The sequence below is a fragment of the Anguilla anguilla genome, chromosome 16 (genome assembly GCF_013347855.1).
Source record: "Anguilla anguilla isolate fAngAng1 chromosome 16, fAngAng1.pri, whole genome shotgun sequence".
Classification (NCBI taxonomy): Eukaryota; Metazoa; Chordata; class Actinopteri; order Anguilliformes; family Anguillidae; genus Anguilla; species Anguilla anguilla.
Genome location: NC_049216.1, coordinates 32,989,630 through 33,004,773, shown reverse-complemented (window position 1 = coordinate 33,004,773; position 15,144 = coordinate 32,989,630). Strand labels below are relative to the sequence as shown.

General features: G+C 41.8%; 1 protein-coding gene across 5 annotated transcripts in view; it reads left to right on the top strand.

Annotated features, from left to right (window-relative positions):
• The first annotated feature begins 988 nt into the window (after positions 1–988).
• The window catches only part of LOC118215651 (transcription factor SOX-6-like), a 192,447-nt gene continuing 178,291 nt past the window's right edge, over positions 989–15,144 (top strand). For 2 of the 5 annotated variants that reach the window (XM_035396569.1, XM_035396565.1), the window contains exon 1: positions 3,608–4,054. The gene's annotated coding sequence lies outside the window, so the exon portion shown is untranslated. Of the gene's footprint in view, positions 1,033–3,607; positions 4,055–4,689; positions 5,168–15,144 lie in introns of those variants that run through there. The other 3 variants (XM_035396567.1, XM_035396568.1, XM_035396566.1) reach the window with 3 other exon arrangements.

Sequence of the window (15,144 nt, the reverse complement as noted above, 5' to 3'; positions counted from 1 at the left end):
AAGACGTGTAGACAATCCTGCTAATTATATTTTCAATCTGAATATAATATGCATCTGTAAACCACCAATATTATTGAATACAGAACCACAGAAAATAGTTACGCCAAAATTTAAATCTGGATAATTTGTGTCAAAAAATAAGAATAAATGAACGAATCAAAACACATTCAATTCCGCTTACCTGGGAGGAACAGAGAGCAAAATTTCGTCAAATTAATTCGTCTGTTTAAATGTTCAAATCGCGACCAAGCAATTGCTCGTGTCTGAACGCGCCGTATTATGGACTATGCGCGCGCTAAACGTGCGCTCTTGTGGAGAAGCGAGCGCTACATGAAAATTCACAGTGGCGCCTTTATTTTAGAGTAGTACTTTTGGGAGAAGGGGAAAAGAAAGAAGTTCTCTTCATGCGAATGTAGGTGTTTTAGTTGTAAATGGATAATTAAGTTGTGCTGAAGATGCACAGGCAGCCTAATCCCTCGGCAACTTGAGATCTTGCAAGAAACGCGATACCGCATCCATAAAAGGTTGATGTTTTTTTCCTTTTAGTCGCGATTCTGTTCTATTAAGAAGAATAGCATCTTATCCCCCACAGAAACTTTTGATACTCCCATTTTCCTCAAGGACAGTTAGGTTACATTGGTCCGTTTCATTATTATTTGAGAGCTTCAGAATGCTCCCTTTTTACCGACAACTCGAAACAACTTTTTTTTTTTTTTTTTTTTTTGAGTATTTTTAAATTCTAATACAATTCTTAGATGTAAACGATCCTTGTTGGGACACATAACCGGGTGATAAAGTTGTGACGTGTGGTTATGATTTTCTCAGAAACAAAGAGAATGATGTGAAAATCAAAGACATAAGATCCAGCCAGATGTGATGACATGTGGTGAAGGGATCTCTCTCTCTCTCTCTCTCTCTCTTACTCTCTCTCTCCCTCTCCCTCCCCTCCCTCTCTCTCTCCTCTCCTCTCTAGCCTTGTTTGACTCCTCAGTTAACTAAGAACATTTCCTCCTGCCGCTCTGCCCAGCAATTGTAAGTACAAAATTTTGTTATCAGCAGAGATTCAATTAAGCAATTGTTTTCTCTAACGCTTGCATTGGATGTAGCCTACCATACAGGTAGAAGGGAAGGTACTTTATCACGCGTGTTTATGGTGCGGATTATAAAACCTTTTTGAGGTACCCTTATTTATTCAAAGAATGGGAATTTTTTTCACTAATTTATTTTGAATTTCTTGCTTTTCCTTCTTTTTTTATACCATTCATGTAGTATTGTCATACCTGCAAGATGTCATTAAGCGTTTTTTACTGGGCTGTAGTTTAAAGGACCAGCAGACTCTTGGAGATGTTTGGCGTAATGTTTCATTTAAACTGAGTGAGGAGAGACTTTATACACTATACAAAAACAGTTTGTGCATCGAATACAAGTCACCGTTGTCTTGTGCTTTTTTTTCCAGTTTATGGGAATACTGAAATCAAATTTAATGCTTAGGTCTGAACGTCAACCTTTGAATACACTACCTGTAGGACTCTGACGGTTCTTAGAGTGATGGAATGTAACCGTGTGCATATGGAAAAAGCACGGAAACTATTATCGACATCGTTTATCATTTAACTTAGGCATACATTTCCCTTAATTGTGTGAATCGTTTTCTTTTTAAATTACTTTAACTTATTTGAGTTGGTCAATAATTTAACGCCTATCCTTTTTTGGTATACTGCACGAGACGTTCTCTCTCAGGGATTTGACGTTGCGCAGAATGTGACAAGCGGCAGACACGTGTGGGCATGGAAAAGTTAGCCCCAAAATTAATGATGGACAAGCAGAATAAAATAAAAACTGTATCCGAGATCGTGTTGGCATTTTAAATGCATTGTTAAAGTGATGCGCGTAGGGAGGCACGCCACCCCCAATATTTTTATACAACTTAATTGATAGACTTGCTCGTATGTTTGTGAGACCTGACATTTGACTACGCGAGACGAGGTGGTCCAACAGTGCGTCTCCCCAAAGTTGAAATAGAACCTAGACCTATAGTTAAGGTAGTCTAATCTAAAATCGCATGTTCATTGATACATTTAGATTTAGAAATTTCCCACTTTTAAACTCAAATACACACTTTTCTTCAAACGCGAATAGCCTTTGAACCCCATAATTTACAGTCAGGTTAATTTTTTTACATAGCCTGTGCTTATAGCACTTATGTCGACGGTGGCGTGTTTGCGCCATAGGTACGCGTGTGGTCACACACTGTTAATTTCAGCAGTGTATGACGACAATTGATGTTACATTTGTGCTTAACTAATGCTATTCAGTTTCATTAGCCTAAACAATACTTGATTGTGCTTCAAGCCGGTCAATGAAAACGTAGGCTAATTGCCTCAAGATGTCCACACGTGTACCTCCAGTACGTGCCAATGCGACAAAGGAAACTGTATTTGACCCTGAAAAAAATGTAAGCTATAAGAAATGTAACCTTTAAACCAGAAAGCAACCGAGTATGTAAAATAATACGCCGTATTAAAAAAAAAAAAAAAAAAAAAAAAAACTATCAAAAACATCGCGTAACTGGCATAAAAAAACAAAAATTAAAAACAAAATTATAAAAAGATCATGAGATTTCAAGAGCACTTACTATCTTTACGCACCTTTAATAACAAAATACACGTTTAAAAGTTAAAAAATGGTGGCGTTATGTTTTTCGTCTAGCCTACAACATGGGCTGTACATTCCAGAAAAAATAGTTGAATCAGTGATCCTTAGGTCCAAAGCTCCTCAAGTTGACCAGAGCAATTAATTGTAAAATTGAATATTGCAGGGATACATCGATTTCCTGCAATTTTAGAAGACTTTACGCCGCTTCACATTTTATTTGGAGTTGGTTGACTTGTGCCCCTGTGCGAAGTTGCACTGTCGAGTTCCTATAAGCAACCGTTGCCAAGGCTCACGCGAGGACGAGAATTGAGCTTTTTATAGCATTGCTGTTAATCCTTTCTATAACGGGCAGGCGGTCAGTGCAAATAGGAGCACCTCACACTCTTCCTTTAATCTCTGTCTCTGTTTAATCTCTTTCCACAAGCATTTAGGCTATTTAAAACGGAGCGATATGTGCTAATTCTCTTGTGTCGTGCCCAATAGCCTACATTCTGGTCGTAGGGAAGAATTGGGTTTCCCCCCCTGCATGTCATTCATTCAATTTTCTACACGTTTGAGATTTTCATTGTTGTGTAGGGTACTGATTTTAGCAGTTTATTATTTTATTTATTTTGTTATAGGCCATAATTGACAGTCTCACGGTAGCCCTGAAAACTGAAGAAAGATCTGGCCACCGCATGTTTCCTCAATCCTCCTTGTTAACTTTAGCAGCTAAACGTTTAATAAAGCGCCATGTAGCCCATTTGTGTAGCCTTTATGAACGCTACGCTTGTCAGGAAAAAAAGCACGCTCCATCCGGAAGCAGCTTTTTAAGCCCCCTCGTTTGACAATGTTGTAATTTTCTGTTTGCACTTTGATCGTGTATTTTTCGCTCGATGTCTTTCTTCCAGCGATCGCCCTCCCGTCTTTTGTCTATCTCCCTTTGACTTATTCACAGTCTCTCGCACAGTCGACACTCTTCCGAGCCCTCTCCCTCGCTCTTTCTTTCCTGTCTTGTCTGGGAGGGGGAGCCCAGGCTCCGTGCTTCGCTCAGATCAATGCCCTGACCACTCACTTTCTGATGTTGCACGACGGGAAATGCTTTGAATACTTGCGACATGGCCGCTCACATTGATTGCCAAGATTGACAGCACTTACCGTCGCCTCAATTTGATTCTTAAAGGAGGAAGAAGAGAAATAACAACACAGATCATAACACAAAAAGCTCCTCGCAGTTCTGACAGTTGAACTTCTCCGAAAGAACGGGATTCCCTCCCCATGGCCCGTCGAAACACCAGAAGTCGTTAGTTTCTTCTCCCTCCTCATTATAGCTGTAGTGTTTTTTTTAAATTTATTACAAACACCGGAACGGGATACCGTGTGGACCGCCGTTTGTCTTTTCCAAACGGACAACATTAAGGTAACAGTGACTCATTTGAACCTGTTGTTTCATGTTTTCGCGTTGTATTTTCGTTCGATTTTTTGCTTGTTTTTTTTGCTTCGTGACAGTGTTGACAGTCCTTACTGTCAGTGAACAGGTTTATCCTGTTGATGTTTTTCTTGCTACATTAGTTGTCATTTAAAAAACGGGACGATATTTATGGTCTCTATTTTTATTGCGGTATTAAATTTCTTAATGTAATTTATTTTGTTTTTCTTTGCGATCCTAACGATAAAGTGTTGCATTTGAGGGTTTGTAGCCTGCTTATCTCAAAGTTTTGTTTATCCTGATTAATAATTTCCATCAATTGAATAATGCAACTTTTGTTTCCTTGCACGAAGTTTTACCCATGTGCTTTTGTCGTGGGTTTCATGTTATTGTGAAATGCGGCTTGTGCTCTCTTTGTGTATTTTCTTTAATCTTGAAAACCGTGATCTTACACAAAGCAGGTCTGCGACGAAAATCAAACTCGACAACATTGCGCTGTGATCTAAACCTTATCGTATACATAATGTCACGAACAACGTTAAGAAATCTTGTGGAAGTTGGTTGGATATCGCCTTGCGCAGACAGTCATGCGGGGCTTGCAGATACCGGACTGGGACGCAGTTTCACATTTGTCCACAGAGCGGTACTATTCATTGACAATGACGTGGTAACGCTAGGTATTTAAGTTCACGTGTAAAATGATTTGAGGCTTTTAAAAGTTTATTTTGAAGTTTTGTGTGTTTTGAGCATTTTATCTCGAGTTGGGGACGTTTTCAATGCACGAGATTGGTATTTTGAATTAAATTCATTGATTATATAGGCCTACATGTAGCCTATATGAAAAATAATATTCTCATTATCAAACGAAAAATGTGATTTTTTTTTTAGCCCAGTCGTAATAGCCTGGATTCTTCTTGGACAGAACTTTCCCTGGAGGTCGCGCAAACTGACCTTTAAAGAATGGATATGCCATAAATTTAAATAAACCCCTCATCCCAAACTTGATCCGCTGAGAGGGACAATACACAACCTGGACAAAACAAGATTTCCTTCACCGTTGACAAAAACTGTGCACGCGCTCCCGGACAGGGGAAACTTGACGAAGTAAGTCTTGTACTCCGGTTAAACGATTTAATGGCCCGTGTTTTTCTGTCTTATTTAGTTTTATTTCATTTATCTTAAAGTATTGTTGAAAGCAGTGGTACACATAACGTTGAATTTAGAACATTCTGTTAAATTATGTGTCATACTTATTTTATACATTAGTTTACTTCGTATTTGGGCTTTGGGATTATATCGGGCACTATCCACAAATATTTTAGCTTGAGAAATATGGGACTATTTTGTTTTGGACGTGGCTTGTGATTTGGGACAATTTGCAGTGGGCTACCTATTATGGAGTGTGTTGTTTTACACTCGCCTGGAGCGCTTCCTTGGGATTGTTAGTCGTTTTATTTTGTTCATAATTTGGTGCAGTTGGGGCATACCTTCTGTTGATTCTTGAAATGCTGAAAAGAGTATTTTTATGTGTCAGAATATTGAGTGGACAAAATGAACACCGTTCGAAAGACCTTCGCCTGGAATACGGAGATAGCCCATCATTTTCGGGGTGTTTCCCTAAACTTCACGCAGGCTTTCCAGAAAAAGCCTAGACTTGAACGCTGCATGCGCAGCGATATCGTTTTAATAAGAAACATTGTACGCTGTCGAAGACTGAAATTAAATAGATTTTGTCTATTTAATTGTAGTCCTGATAAAGACGAACTGTTTGCAATACAAATAGCTGAACAATTTAAGAATCTTTTATAAATGTATTCCTTGGATTAAAAAAAAAGTTATCGGTATATAGGCTATGTCTTCATATCAATTTCAAACGACGTATTCCTCCAATTGTGTATTTAACTAACCCTCCAAAACAAGTACAATAGGCTCATTGTTGGTAACCAATAGGCGATTGTGAAACCTTAATTAAACACAGCTTAACTCTTCAGTAAAAAAATAAATAAAATAAATTGTGTCAACTCCGTAATAATAACTGTCCGTCTTATAATAGGCCAGCATTCTTGTCCAATGCGAGGGGCTGTGTGAAAAACAATCCTCTGGCTTGTCCCTCTGTTGGGTTGAAGTTTGATCCCCTAACGGTATTTTGTTTTGAACAGTTGCTGTTAGCTCTCAGTAGAAGTTCCCTCATAAGGTAAGACGGCACCGGAGTCCAATGCAAGTCCAAATGGCACATTTATAATTAGACTGCCAATTCAGCACATTGTCCCCCCTGCTATACAGGGATGTAGTTCACTGTCTGGGATTTCAATGAAGGGGAGTTCATTCACTCAGTCAGTCGAACCGGTGGATTGAAGCGGTCTTTTGATGGGCGTCGGACAATCGTTTCACCTCGCATTATGAATAGGGAATAAATCATTAACCCGCCTGAGCACCCTCCTCGTATTTAAATACAATTTTATCCGTTTCTTTCTTGCTCTCTTGTTTAATTTGATTCATTTACCCGTGGATTTCAAATGTAAACAGAAAGATTATATCAATTAAGATATCATATCTCACCAAAGCGAACTTTTATGTGAGAAAGTATACGTTAATCATTCTTAAACCCAGAAACAAACATGACTTATAACATAAACACATTAATCACATAACCATCTCGTCCTTTTGTTGTTCTTTTTATGTTGTGTTGAAATCTCAAACCATGTACGACTCGCGGAAAGATCCTCGTTTTATTTTTCTTGCAACCGAAAAAATGTAACTTTATTTCACAAAGATTACTCACCTCTAATACCGTGCAAAAACCGTTATCTCTCATGTTCATTAAAATTTTTTTACAAGTTTTTGTAGATTATCAGGTATTAAAATGTGTGTATTGGGTAATTTGTTTTGAGTATTGATAGTTACGGTCTTGCGCAGATTTCCTCGCGTCTTATCGGCACGTGCGTAGGCTGTGAAGGAACTTGCGGTTTTGCTGGATGAAAGCGCATTTCCGAACTGTGTCCGGATATAAAAGATATCGACTCTCACTGCCGCGTATGGTGTCTGTAAATTCTGAGATCTGGGAGAAAAGTTTGGCACACCCAAACCGCATGGTTCGCCGCGTGAGCCCTTGTTTTAAGTGGCTAACGTGTTTAAATTGATCCCGTATTGTAATCCGAGAGCAATGAGGGATGTATCTGTTTATTGTAAAACTTCGAGTTTCCAACGCACGACTTTAATTTTGTAATTTAAAACGTTCAAAAGACTGAAAACAAAAAAGAAGACTAGCTATTATTTTCAAAAGCTTTGATACGTTTGAATCCCCAATATTACAGCCACTGTCTTAACTGATTGCATGATTATTATTATTAATTTTATTAGGAATATGTAACACCTTGTGTAACATCACCATTTTATCAGTTTGTTGACATTTTGAAATCCACAATATTTATTTTGATTGAGGCTGGAAGAAATAACCTTTTATTAAAAAAAACTTATTTGTAAAAGTTTATACTTTATTGCAATAAACATATTTGACAGCCATGTGCTTACAATTATAACTTGGTTTATGCACACACACACACACACACACACAAATGCCAACTGCAAGAAAATACCAGAAATAATTTTAAATGTAATTGAGTTAGATTTAAAAGAAAATGTTTTCTTCTGACGGAATGTTTGCCTGTGAAATTCCATAACGGTCAGAATGCCAGATGACAAAGCCTCCTTCGCCTGATGTGAGGTTGTTGCGAAGCACAAGGTGCCCAACGCGCTGTGCCGCCTTCGACTCTGTGGCCTGAAATCAGGATAACGAGTGGCCAAAGAGCAGTGTTTTCGTTTTTAATGTGCGGTCCATTGTTGAATCTAAACAGGATGTTGTGATATTGTGGCGCTGGGCATGTTGAGGTGGAGGGGAGGTTGGGTGAGCCTTTATGGCAGTTTTAAGCTAATTGAATGGCGATGCCCTCTCCTGGGACCTCATGTGCCTGCCTGGCATCAGTGAGGGAGGCATGGTCAATATTAAGTTTGGGTGTTAAGTGAACTTTGGATGGTTTTCTTTCAGTTAGTTCTGCGGATGGCACTGTGCAGCGCTGTGGCAGAGAAAGCCGTTTCTGTTACCTTTTTGTTTTTTAATAAAAAAAATTCTAGCTGAGAAATTGGTCATCACATTTCCAGTTGCGTGCACACACGCGCACACACACACACACACACACACACACAGATAAAAATGGGATTCATATCAATGACTGTATATATCGTCTAGTCTCTGAGCATGAGCAGTTTTAATTACTTGTGTTCTAATTAGCTGACAGTATCTATAACACTTTTCTGTTTCATCTTTGCTCAGTTCATATGTACTTTTAATTTATGTACTCCCGTGTTATGCACTAGTACGTATTTGTTTGTTTTTCACATTAAGTGCCAGATTTTTTCCTCTGGTTGTGCAGTTCGTGCAGCTTAAATTGAAATTCCAGCATCAGATTTTGTGCATTGTCCATAGTTTTGTACATCGTATGATGATGGTTAGAAATGTGAGAAATATGGACAGTCCTCTTCTGGTCCTCAGGTCCTCTCCTGCTCACGAAGGGCAGTTTTTCCTTTGCAGTTTGCTTTTGAAAACGGCTCAAAACGTCGGTCAGAAAGAAGGAATCGGAGATGAATGCTTATTGCTTGGCCTTGCTTCCCCGTATTTACCAGTATGTAATACTATTAGAGCAAATTCCGCATAATTTAATTTTAATGTTGAAATATGAAGGACCGTTTGTTGATTGTTTGTGGTTTAATAAAATATAATCAACAGTCCCTTCTGGGAAATTCAGCTGTTTGGCGCTGTTGCTTTGCATGTAAGCAACGGGCTCTGTAGATAGAGCTCAGAGTGGCTGTAGGTTCTGCTTTAAAACCTTGCTGTAGGATTTTGTCACTGATTTCCTTGCAAAAGTAAAGATTTTTAATTATGGGCATCATATCCAGCTTATGCAGTCCCTTTTTTGTGGTGTGAGTTTTCATAGATTAAATTATTAATTAGGATGATTTTGCGTGTGTGTGTGCACATGCGCGCATACACACACACACACACACATATAACTAGTGTTTTGTTTCACCTGAATGTTCTGTTCTAAAAGTCATGCTCAGAATTATTTTGAAGACGCATTTGTGACCGTGATCGCTCCGTTTTTACAGTTAAAATGCTGATACTGGCACACGCATGAATCCATTTCAGACACACAGGCGATCCTGTGGAGGACGCAAAATAAATATTAATAAGGACATATTGCATTAGTGAAGCAGCAGAGCGGGGTGTAATGTGGCATGGGATTCTCTGAGCCAGTTAAACCCCCCCCCCCTTTTGAGGATCGCCAAATCATCTCTGAGACGCGCGTTCGCCGTGGGTTCCGTCTGGGGTGCGAGATGCCGCAGGGCGTGGTCGGGTCGTCGTCAGGGCCCGAGCCGTCCCTGACAACAGCGCCCGTCTGTGGGTTTCTCTCTCTGTGCTATCCGGTTCATTGCACCCCCCCCAAAAATCTTCCTGCACTGCTGGCCCACTGGGGGTGGGGGGTCACTGATGTCATGGGAAATGCTGTGTTTTTTCTTTTCTACTGACAGGTTTGCTTTTTAAAAAAAAAAAAAATGATTTGGAAAAATACATGAGGTGGAAAGGGTGTGTTTTTTGTTGTTGCTGTAAATAAACGGTCAGCTGGCGAGACGGCGGCAGGAGGCTTTCCGCGTTTCCTACCTGTCCTGCTCGCAACCCCCCCCCCCCCCCCCCCCCCCCCCCCCCCCGCCTGCTCGTTTGAGGGTTACTGAAGTACAGGGAAGTCAGATTCCTAACGGAAAACAAGATGAGCGGAGGTAAACAACAGCAGGGCCTGTAGGAATGGAGGGAGGAGGGCAGGAGGGAAGGAGGACAGAGAGGAGGACGAGAGGCCTGGTAGCACGTTAGCACATCTGTCTTTATTAGCGTTTGCTAATTTGCCGCAGAATATTTTTGACAGTGATCAAAACCGACGTGCCTTGGATGTGTTTATATCGCAGGCTTTCTTTCGTAGGGATCTGGGGTAATCTCCACTTTCTCCAGAGTTTACACAAAAAAAAAAAAAACATTATTTAACCCTTTGATTTCAGCGGCTTTGTAGTTTTTAACTCAAAAGTTTTTTGTAGGTTTTGTCGCCGCTGGTGCAGTGTGAACTGGAATCTCAGTCGTACCTCCTGCAAAGGTTTTTATTATTTTTCTCGCGTGTGGATATTTTACACAGAGAACCTGCTTTTTATATTCCGCTTATGTAATTTGTACACCGCGGGAAGGGTCATAAGGTCGTAAGGTCATGAGGTCGTAAGGTCGCGTAGCCTGTCTTCTCCTGAAGTGGTGGCCTGTTACATATTGTGGGTAGTGGACGAGGTGCTTTAATGTGCTTAAGGACAATTACAGCATTGAACAGCTACGGCTGGTTGGTACTGCACATGGGATCCAGCGCTGTGTGATTCCTGGTGTGTGAGATTCCTAGGCCTGGATAGGGGATGCCCTGACTGTGTGTTTTTTATATGAGACAATATCTGACTAGAACGGAAGTTTTGATGCCAGGGAGGGTTTGTTCCCCAGAATGGCAAGTTTGCGTTGAAATACTGAGACAATTCAAGGGTTTCGTTGCTCGGGGATGAGACCTGCATGTTAATTTTTTATTTATTCATTTATTTTACTGTGAAACTTTCTCACATTCCCATAGGAAACCGGTTAACAAATCACCAGATTGTCTTTTGTTTTTTTATTTGTTTTTTAAATAGACAGCAGTTTTTGTTTCCACAAGTTATCTTGGCGGAATATGGATATCTACAGGCCATTTGTCTGTGTGTTAACACAGCAGCTGCCAAACTGAAGTGGTCCAAAAAAAAAAAAAAAAAATTCTGAGTCTACAACTCTGGAGGATTCCTGAAAGCTAAGACCGTCAGTCTTATAGGGCCTGAGAGCTCTGTTTGCAGACAGTAGAGATGTAGAAGGGTGGGAAATGTAGGTGTTCTCTCTCTCTCACACTCACACACTCACACACTCACTCACTCACTTTCTCTCACACGCACTCACTCTCTTTCACAGTCACTCACACTGTCTTTCTCTCTCTCACACTCACTCATTTTCTCACTCACTCACACACACTTACTCTCTCACAGTCACTCACTCACTTTCTCCCTCATACTCACACACTTACACTTTTTCTCACTCACTCTCTTTCTCTCACACACACTCACTCTCTTTTCACAGTCACTCACACTCTCTTTCTCTCACACACACTCTCTCTCTCGCTCCCTCACTCACACACACACTCTCTCCCTCTCTCTCTCACACACACACACACTCTCTCCTTCTCTCTCTCTCTCACACACACACACACACACTCTCTCCCTCTCTCTCACACCCACACACTCTCTCTCTTTCTCTCTCTCTGTCCTTCCATCCTTCTGTGACTGTCCCCCCCCCCGACCCCCTCCCCCCCAGTCCAACGAGGCCCTGAACATTCCGCAGGGGTCTCAGCAGAAAGGAGGGGATCAAGGCTCGCGTCCCCCAAACGCGCGCGCGGCCCGTCGTCGCCGCTCTCCCTCTCGCTGCGGCCCGCTTCACCCGTGACCCGGCCCCTTTTAAAACGGAGGACGGCTCCGGAGCGGAGCGAAGGCTCTCTCGCGCGCATTGTCCGCGCGCATTAGCGCCCGCGTCAAACCTTTTCCGTCTCGGGCGAGAGGAGAGCCGACGTGTCCTTGGGTTACTGCCTCTCCTTCACGCTGCCGTCCTTTTTCTTCGAAGTGCGGTCGGGGCTGGAAGACGTTTCCAGCGCTGGGCCTGCTCGTTTAACCGATGCGGAACGGGCTCAGGACGTCTCCTGTGCTGGCACTCTTTTTTAGCCACCCAATGCCGTGATACAGCCAGCCTTTGCTTTTTTTGGGGGGGGGGGGGTACTTGCGCAGTCTCTCATTCAGAAGCAGTGTCGGCGGTCTTTCTCGCCAGCCAATAAATCACAGTGCAGTCTCCAGGTTAGGAAATAGGCATCAATCTCCTTTTCCAGTATGGCCTGATCAACACGCTGAGCATGATATTGTAATGTGAACGCTGATTCTACTCACGGTGGCGCTCGCCATACCTGCCGATTCTTAGGAGCCGTTCCTAAATCCATTCCTCTAAATGTTTTTACGCCAGCGAGTGAAACCTGATATTCGGGACCTCTGGGGGTGGGGGTGGGGTGGGGGGGCGATGTACTTTTCCAATACCATATGACTGAACTTAAAAACATTGAGGTGACCAGCCAGCGCAGACTCAAACTATGAAAGAGTGGTTGTGCTCGCGGGCCCACTCGTGTTGTTGATTCAGTCCTAACGGTGGTCTGTTCTCGTTCTAACCGGTGTTTTCTATTTTCACTGTCAATAGGTTCAGCAATTAAGATGCTTAAGAAGTTTCAACGAATTCAGCCAGCACAGTATGTGTAATTGTCGCTTAGAAGGGCAAAATACGAATGTCAATTATTGTCCGTATACGTAGCACGAATTGTACATTTAACCTGTAATATCAAACTTTTGAGACAATTTCTGCTCGTGTGGGCTGAATCAAGTCTATTTCTTGTACTCCTTCACACGAAGCATAAAAATTAATTTGTGCACTTCGATACAGAGCGGCGCCCGTCGGTCCGTGTGAATGGACATCTCTGAAAGACATCTCTGACCCCAGAAAAGCTGTTTATTGTATCTCTCGGCCGTCTTCCTGAATGACACTTGGCCCCCCCCGTGCTACGAATGCTTCTGCCTCCGGAACTGAAACAAGGGTTGCAACCCTGTGTCTTGTTTCCCCGCCTACTTGGCCACCAAAGTGAATTAAATCCATACAGTTTGGGGGGGAGGGAGGGGGAGTCTTTTAATCCATCTGAAAACTGGGGTAGATTGTTTTCTTTCTTTCGTGTTTTTTTTTTTTTTTTTTTTAACCTTGGAGCCAGATTCTCCTTTTTTTAATCTAAAGAACCGCACATTCAAACCATGCGATTCTTGTGTTTGGCTTTTAAAAATATATATATTTTTTTAAATGGAGAGCGTAACCTTTTCTTAGTGCTGAAAGAAAAAAAAAAAAACATCCACACCTGAGCCCCCTCGTTGAGAGAGGCAGAGAGCAAATCCAAAGGGGATAAGTACAATTAATGCCGCAGAACGGCGTGCGAGCTACTTGTGCGAGTCATTAGTAAAATATTATTACACGGCCTGCGCCAGTGACTGCGCGTGGAATCTAATAACTGCAGTATATAACGTGTAATTGATATAAAACATGATTTTCACACTGCTGCGTGTTCCCTTTGGCATCAATTATGAGTGTTATGAGTTTTCCCTCGTGCTATTGTTAACTTTGATGTTCACGGCGGAGTGCTCATCCAGTTGCGCAGTATTTTATGCTGAATGAAGCGAAATCAGAAGTGCAATCCTCTCGTAGTTTGCGCTTCGTATTGCAGTTATGCCCACTGAATGCGTTATAGCTGGTTGCTTGTGTGCATGTTCTGTGCGTAGCTGGCAGCAACTGTGAGCGATAAGGATGTCGATGAGGATTTGTTGGTCAATATTTATTTTTTTGTGTAACTACAGCTGTGGGCAGCAAAATATTTTAAATGCAATTTGATTTGTTGAGCAAACCTCTCATCCGCCACACACATGCAAAGGCACACGCACAACAACAACAACAAAAGTTTTACTCAAAATGTATTAATTCTTTTTTATTGCCCAAAGACTGGACAAGTTTGATTATGATATAGCAATCATAAATATATTAGTGTTTTGGCAGTATTTAACTTCTTTCATGGTGTCGACCAACAAACACAAGTAGAATGGTCTTTGTAAGTGTGCAATTCCTCTATTAGGCTATACATGCTACTTGTAACGTGAATTCTAATTTAATATAAGCATCCTGCCCCGTTGAATGTATTTTTTTCTTTCTTTTTTTTGTTTTGTTTTTGGCAGCGGTCATTTTTGTATTTAGCTATAATCAGGTCTAGGAATTAGTGTCGTGTCCATCGTCTTCAGGCGCGCGATGAAGATCTGGCCGTGAATATGAAGATGACGGGGGCGATTTCCATATCAAAGCCACCCGGCTCGCGGCTCCGCGCCGTAATTAAAACGCGGCGGTTTGCAGAGAGCACGCGCGCGTGCCGATGCTCTGGGCTTGTTTAGGATTTCGGAGCTGCGTGCAGCCGGGTGACTCCCGCGTGCTGCTTCTCCAAATAAACTTGTAATTTTGTCCAAATGTTTATGCCGGTCCACGCTCCTCTGTGGAGTTTGTATCTTTGCCAAAACCAATTCACGACACGAAGTAAGGTTTTCTTTTTCTAACCTCTCACTGTGGTTTCATTTTTTATCCTTTTCCGCCCCTGATTACTCTCTTCAAAAATAAGATTTGGTGTTCTCTTGTCCCACGATTGATATTATGATTTAAAATGTGTAATTATTGTCATTATAATTTCCTTGTTATATCAAATAAAATTATAACAGTCTGAGGCTGTTTGATACTATTATATCATTTTTTTCTACTGGCACTCCTAATTTGCATGTCATTAAATAAACTAAATTAATTTATTTATGGAATAATAAATAATAAACCTTGTGGAATTCTGGACAGAGAAGCAGAGCCTTGCTGTCTGGGATGTGGTGGCAACAGCAGCTCATTTCCCTGTTCTTTCGTAAGCATAAAAAAATATTTTGTCTGAACTATGGAGAGGTCTTTCTCTATTAGGGTGCTTTTCTGAGCTCATGCTTTTGGTTTTAGGTCCAAAAAATATGGTGTGGGGGGGGGGAGAGAGAGAGAAGAGTGGCCGTGTTTGTGCGTTTGTAATGAAAACCTAGCCTTCATAAAAGATTATCTACCTGCGTGGGCTGCTCGGCGATGGGTTGTCATGGTAAGGGTCTAAAGATGTTCTCCCGTCAGGTGACCTCTCTGTTTCTTGCGAACTGGCGGAGTCGGGGTCGGGGGGGTTGAAGGCCCCCCCCCCAGGAGACCCGGCTCACTTAGAAACATGTGGCTATTGGAAATGAACCGGGGGGGGGGGGGGGGGGGGGGGGGGGGGGGGGGGGGGGGGGGGGGGGGGGGGGGG